This window comes from Nanorana parkeri, unplaced genomic scaffold (genome assembly GCF_000935625.1).
Source record: "Nanorana parkeri isolate BGI_ZX_2015 unplaced genomic scaffold, ASM93562v1 scaffold355, whole genome shotgun sequence".
NCBI classification, from domain to species: domain Eukaryota; kingdom Metazoa; phylum Chordata; class Amphibia; order Anura; family Dicroglossidae; genus Nanorana; species Nanorana parkeri.
This window is the reverse complement of record NW_017306623.1, coordinates 1,150,797-1,165,283: the sequence shown is the minus strand read 5'-3', so window position 1 is coordinate 1,165,283 and position 14,487 is coordinate 1,150,797. Positions and strand designations below refer to the sequence as shown.

Below are 14,487 nucleotides of genomic sequence, written 5' to 3'. Positions count from 1 at the left end.
GGCCACCTAAATTAGGACCCGGAGACTGCCAGATGACCCCGCTCGAAGCGCCGCCCACCGGAGCAGCAGTGACGCGCCGCTCGGCGAGGTAAGTAAGAAGAAACCTGACCAGCTCGAGACGCTGACTCGAGTATAAGCCGAGGGGGGCACTTTTCAGCAAAAAAAATGGGCTGAAAAACTCGGCTTATACTCGAGTATATACGGTATATATATATATATATATTTCCAAGCAGGGTTTCTTTCAGAAACTTCAATCAAATAAAGAATGGTTTAAGGATTTGATTGGACTCAAAAGATACTATAAGCTAATGTTCTTTTTCTTAAACCATATAGAGAACTAAGTGGGTATTTTCTCTTGATCCCAATAACATCCTTATCCCATTCTAAGCCCTGATGAAGGGGAGTGTTGTTGTCCCGAACTGCGTTGGATATGTTTTATTTGACTGAATTGTGAACAATTAAAGGCACTTTTGAACTCTTTCACCTTTTGGTTTGGTACCCTTTATTTCTGAATATTGAGTCACTTCTAGATGTGTTCACAGTGCTGCTAGCCGGGGCTGAAGCAACAGTGGGCAGCAGGGAGGCATCTCACAAACCCAGAATGGTTGTGTTAGAAAGATTCTAGCAGTGCCTGTAAATTCATAAATTGAAATGTAGACAAATGGGAATATGTAAAGGACATTAAAAAAAATAATTATTGCTGAATAACATTGAAGAGTTTTTTCTAACGAATTGATCACATAAATGTCACACAGGAGATAGAGTTTAAGGCCATAGAAGTTAGTATATCACTCATTCATTCCCTCCTGTAGTAAGAGTTATATGATGAGGACAGTACTATCACTGACAAATCGTGACCTCAGGAACACTGGCACAGGACCAGAGTTGTCCCATGGATGACAACTCTGGACATCTGGAAGGACTATTATTAAACAGCTATTCTGAGTCGCTATGCTGTACAGCTTTACAACCGTGCTTAAGAAATACATGGCAAGGCTTGAAAATGAATTCAAATCCTACATTCACAAGCACGAGTAGACCTCTGCCAATGCTAAGGAGTTGATGGAAATAGCGACCAATAGACAAGACTTTGCTGGTGCCAGCTACTCTTGGGTATATTAAGGAGCGGGAAGAATTCCCAGGATTCCGAAAAAGGGATAATACATGCACGCATACAGACGCCTAACATTTCTACATGGTAATGGAGCCAGGCTGGAAAATGTACAAATACCTGTGCTGGTATATCACAAACTTTATGCTTAAAGTGACATTAAAGTCCAAAAAAAATTCCCCTCCCCCCCATGTTAATGTTAGCACTTACCTTAAATGATGTCTCTTATTCCGATCTTCTTCTTTCCTGATGTTTTCATCTGTCCCTCCAGCGGTGCGGCGGCTCTCCGATCCAGCGCTGACTGCTCTGTCTCTCCGATCCAGAGGTGTCTGCATGCGGGTGCATGCGTCCATACACTTGCCTTGCGTCTCTGCTCATCTCCTGACCGAGAATCCGAACTGCGCATTCCCTTCACTGGAACTAAGGGGCCAAGCCCAACCCGTGAAAAACAACCCCACATCATAATCCCCCCTCCACCAAACTTTACACTTGGCACAATGCAGTCAGGCAAGTACCGTTCTCCTGGCACCCGCGAAACCCAGACATGTCCATCGGATTGCCAGAAAGAGAAGCGTGATTCATCACTCCAGAGAACACGTCTCCACTTCTCTGGAGTCCAGTAGCGGCGTGCTTTACATCGCTGCATCCAACGCTTTACATTACACTATTATTTCCACTTTTGCTTTCAAATGTGAGAAAACCCTTGTATATGTTTGTTATGTCTTCCAATTCACACAGCATACCGAAAAATAATAATAAAAAAATTCTTACCTTTTAGATGTTTTGTTGTCACAGGCAACAGGGCTAAAACCTAGTTTTGTTGAGCACCTTTACAGTGATATGTCCTTTTAGAAAAAAAAGGGAAGAAATATATAGGAGGGACTTAATGTGGATTCTGTATGTGGTATATCTCTGATCTGTTTAGGGTTTATTTGTCATCCTACGTTTATTTTTTCTGTCTTTTGATTATCAGGAGGCATTTTTTACTCCCAGGTCCAACATTAATGACACCCCACTAACCCCCCGCCCCCCTCTAACAGCTTTCTCCTGTCTTAACTGACAAACTGTCATGTTGCTTAGTAGGCAGGTTGAGGACAAAGGATTAGTCACCAGCATTGCTTGTGGTCTCCCTGCAGCTGATCTTTCCCCATTACTGCCTTACCATGCCTTATCCTGCAGTGTGCCTCTGTGTGGAAGCGGCCATCTTGGTAAAGACATGGTTTTGCTTCCTCAAGTTAGAGCCTCCAGCAAAGAGAACAGTGAACAGCACAGTACTGACATCACCAAATATCACTCCAAATCTCCAGCAGACTAGCAGAGGCAGCAGTGCCTGAGATCTCAGACTGCAGATATAAAGCTATGAGGATCAAGGCACAGGAGTGGCTGGGCACCCCTAGAAGTCCTCTGCTATATTTCATGAGGAATTCAAGATCAACAGTATTTTTTACAGAGCATAGATTGTGTACAATTAACAGTTCCAGATGTTCCCAATAGCATAGCAGATCTTCACTTTTTTCATTTCAGTTTAAAGAACTCGTGTCAAAAATATGATCCTCAAAGATCAAAACAACAACAAAAACTCTATAGTTGGGTTTAATTTGGTATCTAGCAGCTTAGAAAGACCTGCTATGTATTTATATTAGAAACCTGCCAAGATTCTGCTCTTTTAGAAAAACAGCTAAGATTTCAATGAACTTTGAAAATTAGTTTTTCCCCAAAGCTAATAGACACAGAGATGAATGAGGATTTATTTTAAAGTTCACCTCTGGGCATAAAAATCGTTTACATATATTCCTTAAAAAACTATAAAAGATATAAATACACACCAAATGCAAACCCTGATGTTATATATAAAAATAGCAGTGACATAATGCCTGTGCAGAGAACAGAGCTGCAGAAGGGACCTAGAATGACCCACCCACTACAAGGTGCCAGCAGAAAATACAGGAGAGAGAGCAGAAGTGACTGGTCTTTATTACAGGGAGCGAATGCACACAGACTAATTTTCCTGGCAGATTACTGCGCAGATCTGGAAGAGATACACAAAGCTCAATGCTATAGTCTCCATAGTGAGGGCACAGGTTCATTTTTAAGGAAATACAACCATTCTCCACTGTAACAAAGACACAATACAGATTATATATAATAGGCTCCTTACCTGAATCTCTTCGCAATAAAGCTGATGTGTGCAGGGTATGGAATGACTACAAGGAATCATCAGATATTCTTGGTCTGAACCTAGGAAAAAATAAATGAATTCATATCAAATCAGCTTATCGAATTTCAGGGATACAATCAAACACCTTGTGAAATTAGTAATGAAAACGTATTAAAAGGCTATGACCACCCAACAATGACATTGTGGTTTGACCCATGCTGATATAAGAATTTCATTCTAGCTCTACCCCTCCGCACCTCCACTCCCCATTATCAGGCAGTATCCCTCGCACTGCTGACTTGCTCAATATTGATTGTATCTAAGATAATGAACAAAGCAATAGCGAGAGCTCTATGTTTAGATAAGGTGGGTAGATCTTGTCAATGGAGCCCCGAGAATAGAAACTGGGGGCAATTGTTTCCACTCATAAGAGAAATACCAGGTTTGAGCAAACTTAAAGCTAGACTCCAAGCAAACAGCTAAATGCACAGATGACATACATATATAAATAAAACTTGGTCCTGAAAGATTAGTATTTCTGACCATCCAGTCCTGGGATTAACACAGTTCTGCCAAACAGCATAGCCCTGTCTGGTAGGGCAGAAGACCCGATTTCCTGCAGTTAAGTAACACTTTTAGGTTGTGTCCCTCTCCAGCTTGTGATTGGACAGTGAAAGGAGAATAAGCAGACTCTGTTCTCCTATCAGCATGTCCCTTGTTAGCAGTTAAGCACAGCAATTCAACTGATTGGCTCCTCGTGCTGCTTCTCACACTTCCATTCTGAGCTCTGTTGTACATGGATTGTGAGAGGCTGATACCAGGTCAAATTTGGATACTTCCACATCTTCCATTTAATAAAAAAATAGATTTAATTTCACTAAAGAATAAAGAGATGCATTCATTTGTGTCTTTTATATATGCCTGGTGTTCAACTTTAAGCAGGAAGCAATGGAGAAAATAATATGAGGCAAACAAGGATTGCAAGCAAAGAAGTTACTGTCTCTTTTTTGCAGTCATTCATATAGCTGTAGGGCAGGGGTGGGCATACTCCAGCCCGCCAGCTGTGGTGAAATGACAAATCCCATCTTGCATCTGTATCTGGGAGTCATGCCTGTGGCTGTAAGAATATTGTAATGCCTCATGGGCCTTCCACAACAGCAGGAGAGTCAGCGTTTGCCCACCCCTGCTTCAGGGTATATGTAGGACACCGCAAAACCCACTTCTTGTATCGGTTTAGTCCTACCTATTCACTAAACCCAAGGCATCTTGCCATATGGCTGCCATAATTAGATTAGGTTGTAATATAATTTGATGTCACAGTGAAATTCTGAGATGCTGATATGTTTATACCGTAACACCCAACACTTCCATAACTAATCCTTGCTGTGTTGCCGTGGTAACAGAGCAAGGATTAGTAGACTAGATATACATATAATTCAAACAATTATTAAAACTCGTTATTGTTACAAGAACCAAGTAGATCATGTATCTCCTCTACAATGCTGCTTCACAGTGACTGCATCATTTATATATGAACTGTACCCCTTACAAAATCCCAATGCACATTCACAGCAACAACCAACTCCATACCTGTAATTGGCCACATTCAACTGGACTTGTTCTGTAATGCTGAATATGTTTCCCCACTCATACAAGTGGCTGTTCCCAACTTGAAGTTAATTTGCAGCTTCACTTGGATCACTTAGAATGGTCAGGGAAACACCTTCCACATTACAGAACAAGCCCATCTAAATGGAACTAACTACTACTAGAAATACCATGACCTTGATAAATGGGAAACTCCACAGACAAACCAGTGTAATGAAAGAAAAACATGTACTGTTTTGGGATCCACACAAACTTAAGAGTCAATGAGGAATAGATGGTACTGTGCATATAGCTAGTATGTGCTCTTCAGCACTAATAGGAGACCATGAAAAAGACATGCTGGGGATTCCGTATTTTAAATGGCTGTGTTCCTTTTAATCCCAGAGGATGCCTGGAAAACTCATGAGCTGACAACTCTGACACTGTTGCTGGTTTAGTCAGGGCAGCTCACCTGCCTATCCAGGACTGAGGCAGTTCTCAGTAGATTCATTATCTATCAACTTTATCATCTGCCCCAAGCTCAGTCTTCTCACTTTAGCAGGACAGCTTGGTCTACATGTAAACAGAAAAATCATTAAATAAAAAACATCTGCAATTAAAAGAATTATGATCATTAAAATGTCATGTATTCATTGCCTACCGACCACCTTAAAATGTTTGTGATACTGCACCTTTGTACTTTTCTATGATGAACTTTGAAACTATCAAACAGCTAAATATAAAAAAAATGGTGAACTGCACTTTCATTCTGTTCAGCATCAGTTACTCAAATTAAATTGAAATCAAGAACTGAGGAGTTTTTAAAGGTCAACCGAACCAGCAAAGAATACCATGGTATGTAGCAATTAAAATGTTCTTCGGTGTTTGAGCAAACATTATTTTCTCTTGTTGTTCTCTGGGATGAAGCATGTAATTATTCCTAGGTAATTGCAAGATTAAGCTGTTGTGGCTTTTCAGAGAGCAATGAAACTCTATTAACACTTAACATGATGATGATGAAGAAAATACCAATACTAAGAAGGTAACCTTGGTCAAAAAAAAAAATCTGTATTTCTATACTGAATTTCCATGTTCTATTCCACTCCTAATAACCAAATCCATGTAGAAGTTTGTAAACTTACCTATTGAAGATTCCCATAGGATGTTCTTCTTCAATGGAAGTACACAATTTCAGTCAGCCCTGTGAATATGAACTTCCTTGTGTCACAGAGCCTACCTTCTGAACTACAACTTAGTCTCTGAACAGTGTAATATTATCATTGCTCGCTGGAAGCAATGCAAGATGGGATATATAGTCTTGAGAAATGGAGATTGAATCGCATCAAACAGCAGGGAAAGAGATGCAAAGCACACTGGGAATCCAGGAAGTTGTTGGAAGTGATGGGCAGACAGAAGGCAGCACTTGCTGCATAAAAGGGATTTTTTTTTTTTTCAAGTAAGCTTTGATTGTATTATCAGAAACAACTCTACTATGTACCGTATTCCTATTACAACGCTGATTTTATAACAGGATAGTGTATGCTGGGACTTTACAACGCCTTTAACAATATATATGCACTAATGTGGGATTTAGGCAATGGCACGTTAGAAGTCGGTTCTCAGGTCACAGACCCCAATCCACAAAGCGCCTGATGATGTGCAAGACAATTGTACTCTGCAAGGTGCTTAATAATGTATTCTGAATGACAGAAATAACGAATGCAAATGTTTGATAACGACATTCCGATACATACCAATGTCATTCGGAACCAAACACAACAAGCGGGAGAGCTGTCATTTACCTCTCTCTGACTTGTAACCCAAATAAAAGCAAAGTAACAGAATATTGTTGCAAAATGTAAAGAAAGAAAGAAACTGAGAGCTCTGTGTTATTCTGTAACAGCTTCTGTTTCTTTGCTGACACTCTGATCCCGAATGTAAGCAAAGAATTTCACAGTTGTCACAGAATACACTAAAGTGTTCAACTGTTCTAAGAAATAATAATAAAAATAAACAGCATGCCCCCCCATAACAGATTAGAGCATTGCTGTGTCCATACAGATAATGTAGGGGACACAGACATGTCCCAGCCTGCAGTAATACCTTGCACACTAATCAGTTAATTGTTCACTTTTCAATGAGAGAAGGAAATAAGAATGTAACTTTCTACGCACCAGACACAATGGTGCCTAGTTGGGAGTGGGATGATGCAATGGCACATGATATAATCTATGCAAACTCTACGAGATGTCATGTCGCCCATTGCCATGTGGTGCAAGGGATGGGCACAGGCACGTAGTTTGCTTCTAGATTTGTATCCTGCCTGCTCTCCCACTGCGTGTAAAAGAGGAAGAAGAGGTCCTATACTGGCTTCAGAAGGTGGGCCCTCGATTGTCGGCGGGCCAGCGACGAGTGAGGGAGATCGCGTCGAGGAGTAGAGCAGCGGCGTGCATGGCTTCAGCGTCCTGTGCGGTGGCTTACACGGCCTGTGCCGTGGGCACGGCGGCCGCAGCGGGAGCAGCGTGTGACGTGTGGCTCAGGCCGCATGTGGAGCCCGGAACAGGCAAATCAATCGATAGCCGACGAATCGACAATCGAAAACGTTGCCGTCGATTTTAATCGACTAAATCGATTAACTGTTGCAGCTCTACTAGGTTGTAATGCGAGAGTTGGTCATTATTAAACAATATCTAGAGATCCAGAAAAACTGAATCTGAATTTGTGTTTACTTTTTACAGCCCATGGATGCGGAAATCAGAACACGGCTTTCCCCATCGGCCCTACATCAGTATCCCAAGTCATCTTGCCTTCCAGACGAGGAGGGGTACATCCCTGGGTTCACCTACGTCAGCAGTGCGTGGGCACACATGTGAATCTGCATAGGACAAGAAAATACCTCCCATGTCTCAGCACTCTCTTTACACCACAGTTGATCCAGGGAGTAATCCGATCGCCTTCGGGGATCAGGAAGTCCCACCAAAAATAAAAATTCCAAAACACACAAATTATCTAAACAGTGTTTTATATTAAGGTATTTTTTCTATGACACCTTTGCAATCAGCAGGGGAGGGAACTGAAGGAGAAAGTTCTCCATCAGGTCCTCCTCTGCTGATTGGCAAAATGCAATGGGCGGGAGCAATAGCCAGCCTGGTATTGGCAATTGCATTTTAGAAAATCCAATAGCAGGCTGGGTATAGATACAGAGGAGGAACAGGGTGGCAGCGGAGGCTGGGGGCGGGTCAGAGGAGGAACAGAGTGCTAGTCTTCACAAAACACACAGACACAGCAAGGCAAGTCATGCTCCCTATTCTTCCCTTCCCCAAGCTAATAGATCAGGGGTAGGCAACTCCGGTGGTCCTCCAGCTGTTGTGGAAATACAAGTCCCAATGGGCATTGCAAGAGTGACAGTTATAGGCATGACTCCTAGAGGCAGAGGCATGTTGGAATTAGTAGTTAAAACTCAGCTGGAGGGCAAGAGTTGCCCTGTAGTAGATGGACAGCTACTAGATACTGTGCTGTCCCTTGTGAGCTTGTACTGGACAGGAAGTTCAGAGAAGTGGAGCTGAGAGAGATGGCACTGTTTGGAAACATGATGACTAAGTGCTTGGGCAAAAACTTAAAGAAATACTTTGCTGGGTGATGTATATTTGTTTGATCTAGAGGTTAATAGTACTTTAAGCGAACATGAACATTTGAAGCAGCGGCCAGGGACGCAGCCTGCCAATTGGGCGACTCCAATTTTTAACCCGATATCCAATTTATGCACCTGGCTGTCCTTCCCTACAGTTGTCAGTATTGTAAACTTTGGAACAGATGTCTGTTTTTGAACTGAAGGTCAATGTGCTCACTGGTTCCTGGAATATCCTCTTTCGGTGCCCTCTGTATCCTTATCCAAACATGCTGTCGCATGAGAGCAATGTACAGCACAGAGTCATGTGACATGATCCTGCAGTCCTACCCAGAGGTACTATGAATTTGGATGAAATAGATTTCTACAACTCCACATAGCTTACTCTAATGGGCTTCCTAAGGTTTGTGAGTTTCCTGGTGAGTGTTAGCCGTGCACTGGTTGCCCCTTTGCTGGCTAAATGTTTATCTTTATGTTTTACCTTTAAGAAATGCACCACTCTAGCAGAAAATCGGTGTTATTATATGCCCGGGTTTTCTCCTATTCACACAAAAATCAAGATGTCAATAGGACGGATGTGTGGAATACAGATGAATAGAGCGATCACTTCACTATCTTTGTGCAGCCTCCTCCGTCCCTCCCTCGTGATAATGTCACACTGATACAAGTCAGGCAGCGGAGCTAAGGACACACAAAGCCAGTGATTACCAGCTCGGGAAGCCTCGTCTTCTTCCAACAACTGGATTTTAGAACATCAATCACTGCAATACACTCATCCAACGTCTGTATGCACCCCCAACACTACTCTTCCACAGCCTGGGGTGGGACCCTAACCAAGCTGTACTGCTTATCTCTAGGACTGTCTAAATCACAGCAATGGCTGAACTCACAAATATCTATCTACTTCAGCAGTGATTTCATGTGTGCCAGGAGTTCAGAAATTACTTTAAAAAGCTTCATTTGTAAATAAAAGTTTACATTTTCCAATTCTTCGTTGATATTTCCTCCATATATTACCTTGGAGCCTTATCAGTTAAAGTGGAACGCTATACACACGCATCTACCTACACAGTTGAAGTACCTAAATGTGAATTGTTTTACCTGCAAAAACATCTGCAATTTTGTTCTGATGGTTTGGTGATTTATACACCTTGGTTACACTGCACAGATAGATCACCCAATTATTTCATGGTTCAGTTTACTGCTTCCTGGATTGCCACCATGCTAACTGGACAGAGGTGAGGAGCAGAAGTAACAGGCACAGCTAATGGGCAGAGGTAGTAATGTATAGAGGGGATGGGCAGAGGTGGTAATGGGCAAAGTTGATGGGAACATGAGGTAATGGGCAGAGGTGACTGGTAAAAGGTAGTAATGGACAGAGGTTGTAATGGACAGAGATGATGGGCAGAGGAGGTGATAGACGTGAGGGACAAGTGGTAATGGGCATAGGAGGTAATAGACAGAGGTGATGGGCAGGGTGGTAATTGAGAGGGGAGATGGGCAGAGGCGGTATTGGGCAAAGGGGGTGGCCAAAGCTGGTAATGGACAGAGGTGATGGACAGGGGTGGTAATGGAGAGGGAAGTCGACCAGAGGTAATAATGGATAGAAGTGATGGGCAGAGGTGGTAATGGAGAGGGAAGTTGACCAGAGGAGGTGGTGTCCAGAGGTATTAATAGATAGAAGTGATGAGCAGAGGTGGTAATAGACAGAGGTAATGGGCAGAGAAGGTAATAGAAGAGAAGTGATGGGCAGGGGTGGTAATGGACAGAGGTGATGGGCAGGATTGGTAATGGAGAGGGGAGAAGGGCAGAGGAGGAATTGGGCAAAGGTGATGGCAGGAGAAGGTAATGAACAGTGGTGATGGCCAGAGGTGGTAACGGATAGGCGTGATGGGCAGAGGAGGTAAAGGACAGAAGAAGTAGTGAATAAAGGTGGTAACAGACAGAGAGTTAATTGTCAGAGGAAGTAATGGACAGAGGTGATTGATAAAGGTGGTAATGGACAGAGATGATGGGCAGAGGAGTTAATTGACAACGGTGATGGGCAGAGGAGGTATTGAGCAAAGGTGTTGGCCAGAGGCCGTAATGGATAGAAGTGGTAATGGACATAGGTGATGGGCAGGAGTGGTAATGGAGAGGGGAGAAGGGCAGAGGAGGAATTGGGCAAAGGTGATGGCAGGAGAAGGTAATGAACAGTGGTGATGGCCAGAGGTGGTAACGAATAGGCGTGATGGGCAGAGGAGGTAAAGGACAGAAGAAGTAGTGAATAAAGGTGGTAACAGACAGAGAGTTAATTGTCAGAGGAAGTAATGGACAGAGGTGATTGATAAAGGTGGTAATGGACAGAGATGATGGGCAGAGGAGTTAATTGACAACGGTGATGGGCAGAGGAGGTAATTGACTAAGGTGATGGACACAGGAGGTAATTGACTAAGGTGATGGACACAGGAGGTAATTGACTAAGGTGATGGACACAGGAGGTAATGGACAGACTTGATGGGCAGAGGTAGTAATAGACAGAGGTGATGGGCAGAGGAGGTAATAGACAGAGGTAATGGGCAGAGATGATGGACAGAGGAGGTAATGGACAAAGGGTAGTAATAGAGGGAGGTGATGGGGCAGAGATGATGGGTAGAGATGATGGGCAGAGGAGGTGACGTACAGAGATGATGAACAGAGGAGGTAATGGGCATGGGTAGACCTGCAAGCCACCTGGCTCAACAAAAGTTGATTTACAAAATCAACAGAGGTGGGTGGAAAATGATCAGCCGAACAGTGATTGCATCCAATCAGAAGCAGTGACTATGCGGGTATTTAGCAATGGTGGGCTGTTAGCATGGATGGGAGAATCAATTGATTTTAATGGGCTGAACAAGAGAACCTCTAGCAGTGTGTGGCCAGCTTAGGAAGACACAACATTTGCACACCAGTACAGGTGATTCCCCACATAAGGCAGTTACATGCAATGAAGGTGAATCTGTGTCTCTGCTGTATCTGCAGATAGAGAACCATATGACAATCATCAAGCTTTCCTGTTCATTTGTATCTTCCTGTTACCTCCTCTGGTGTGCCAATGCCACACTCAGCAAACCATACACCAAACATGAAATCTCATGTGATAGTCCCATTGTAATGGTTCCTTACAGGGGACCCTTTCACAGATGGAAAGACCTGCTTGAAAACCCCACTGTCAACGGATTGTGGCAGAGTATAAATACAGGTAGGAGATATACAACCAATAATATGATACAGGAAAGTTATATAAAGTTAAGAGCTTAACAAAGCAAAGCAAATATGATACAGCAAAGTTAAATACAGGTAAGAGGTTAACATTGCAAAGCAACAATGATACAGCAAAGCTATATACAGGTAAGAGGTTAACAATGCAAAGCAACAATATGATACAGCAAAGTTAATACAGCAACAGAACAGTCCGCACTGATTAAATCACACAATGACAACAGTGAAATAACACCGAGGAGGAAACACAAGGTAAAATGCAGATGCTTGGTGACTGGAAGCTGCCGGGGAAATGCAACAAGAAGCTGTTATAACTGGATATGAGACAGGATGCAGGAACACGGGAGAATAAAGAGCCGAACACTCGTACTAGACAAAACGTAGAGGCACCTTGCAGAGGGGGATCCGAATTCTAAAGCCTCCGGCAGTAAAGTGCGACTGATGAGCATAGGAGCCCAGACACAGCAGAGATGCTTGCTGGCAGAGAGCCGCCAACAGCCATCAGCAGGACATTACAACCCTCTTCCTGATGTTACAGAACCATTTCCATGAAAATACCTACATGATGTGTCTGATACCGCTCCAGGAGGAACCAATCAAACAGAATCAGAGAGAAAAAAAAAATTGAGCACATATCATGTTTTCTGCAGAATAACGTCTGTTTTCTTTTTATGTATTCACTTCAAATGCTGCTAATACTGTGAGGTTGCTCTACCATCAGGTGACCATAGATATAGAATTGGTTTGATGTGTAGGTACGATATAACCTCTCGGACATCTGTATTTTCTTCAGCACTCATGCATATGACTGATTAGGGCCACGCCTACAACAGTTCTCAGCCAGTAATATACATCTGTCCTGAGTGCATGTAGTTGCTCCGTGCGCAATTGCATGTGAACAGCGACAGACAATGACATCCTGTCATTGGTCTGTACAGGTTTCCTGTCCACGGCTGACTGGAAGCACCCGGCTGTACCCGGCCCAGCAACACGCTGATCTGGGTGGTATATGGCTGAGCCCTTAGGGCTTGTTCACACGACGTCCGGATTCTGTCCGGACCAGATCCGTGCGCTCATGCACCCAAAATGCATCCCTATGTGTTTTATGGGCTACAGTTCTCACGAGTGCAGTCCGTTCCAGATAGAAAACAATACTGCAAGTCACATTTTGCCCGGTCCGGAAATTATTATTTTTTAAAACTGGAATACATCAAAAACGCATCAAGAACGCACTGCATGCATAGCACCGCGTCACCAGATCTGGACAAGAAAATCGTGTGAACCATCCCTCAAAGGGTAATACAACTATCCCAGGTGAATTTGGGAAAATGGAATTAACCACTCCCCCTCCCAGCTGCTCTTACCTTTCTCCGACCACTCCTTCCACTTCGTGGGTGCCGAAGTGCTATCAGTAAAACCCGGGGTGGATTTGATTTAAATCATGATTTTTAAACAGCAACTGTCACCTCTGTCCCGCAGCGGCTCCTCTCCTGACCCGCTGTTGACTCACCGACAGTCCCATTCACTTTAATGGGACGGCTGGTGATGCGGCAGTGACACAACAAGGTGAGGGACGTGGCGGGCGGCAGGTGAGTGGATTTGCAAAACAATGGGATAAAGGAATATTCCTGAACTTTGTTTTATGATTTATCTCATGGTTACTTGCTGTGAAATTGTGTGAATGCATCGATGCCGTGCATGTTATCTCGGCTTGCAGAGCTCGGATTCACTGAATGAGTTTACCAAAAATGTAGTGTTAATGTATCTTAAATAGAAAACTATCTTTAGATAGATTTTTACTTTAAATGCATTTCATTAAAATAAGTTTGATAAAAATAAAAAAAATCAGATTTAAATAAAAAAAAAAAAATCAGATTAACATTTTTTTCAAATCTGACTTTGAATTTTTTTTTTTAAATCATCAATTTTTATCCACCCCCTGAACCCTACAAAGCGGTGCAGCCCTGCACTCGGTATTTCAAATTTCACTGGCAAATGGCGAGCACTCATTAGTCAGCACAGTAAAGGGGGCAGATCGGTGGGGGTAATTCCAAATTGACCTAAGAAAGTGGATACAAAACATTTCTTTAGTCTTAAAGCTGATAAACAACTAAAAACACATATAAGGGGGGCTGTTCTACCAGCTAAAGGATTTGCATTTCTGTCTACCCAGTTCTGGGATTTACACAGCTCTGCCTCACAGTACAGCCGTGCATGACCTGATTTTTCTCTGCTGCAGTTTAGTAACACCTATAGGTTCAGTCACCAGCCTATGACTGGAGAGTAAATGTAGAAGCAGCAACTCTCTGCCATTGTTCCCCAATCAGCCTGTCCCTTGTAAGCACTGCAGGATAATGGATTGAATCCTTGTGCTGCTGCTCCCTCTCCCAGTCTGAGCTCTGCTATAAAATGGTAAAATGGGTTACACGAGGCTCAAATCAAATCACAGTAAGGTACTTACACTGCTTGCACTTACAAATTCTGCACATATTAGTGAATATAGAGCTGCATTCATTATATGTGAATTTGCTGACAGGCGAAGAAGGTACAGTGCGCAGGCGGATGACCTGATTAGTGTGCTGCTGAATTATCGCTCTCCAGTTACAGCCTAGGGGCAAGGCACGTGACCAAGCTGTACTGCTTAAAGAAGAACCCCGGGTAAAAAAAACACAAAAAAACATTTACCCATGCAGTGGAGCTACTTCTGAACTGCAAGGGTTACGTGCTTGTTTTGTCTAGGGGGCTCAAATAAGGCTGAATTAT

The 14,487-nt window shown here is 43.0% G+C and overlaps 1 protein-coding gene across 1 annotated transcript in view; it reads right to left on the bottom strand.

Moving 5' to 3' along the window:
- MPP7 (membrane palmitoylated protein 7) overlaps positions 1 to 14,487 on the bottom strand; it is a 316,603-nt gene that overhangs the window by 240,036 nt on the left and 62,080 nt on the right. Inside the window, exon 2 of the mRNA XM_018558730.1 lies at positions 3,270 to 3,349. The gene's annotated coding sequence lies outside the window, so the exon portion shown is untranslated. The remainder of the gene's footprint in view (positions 1 to 3,269; positions 3,350 to 14,487) is intronic.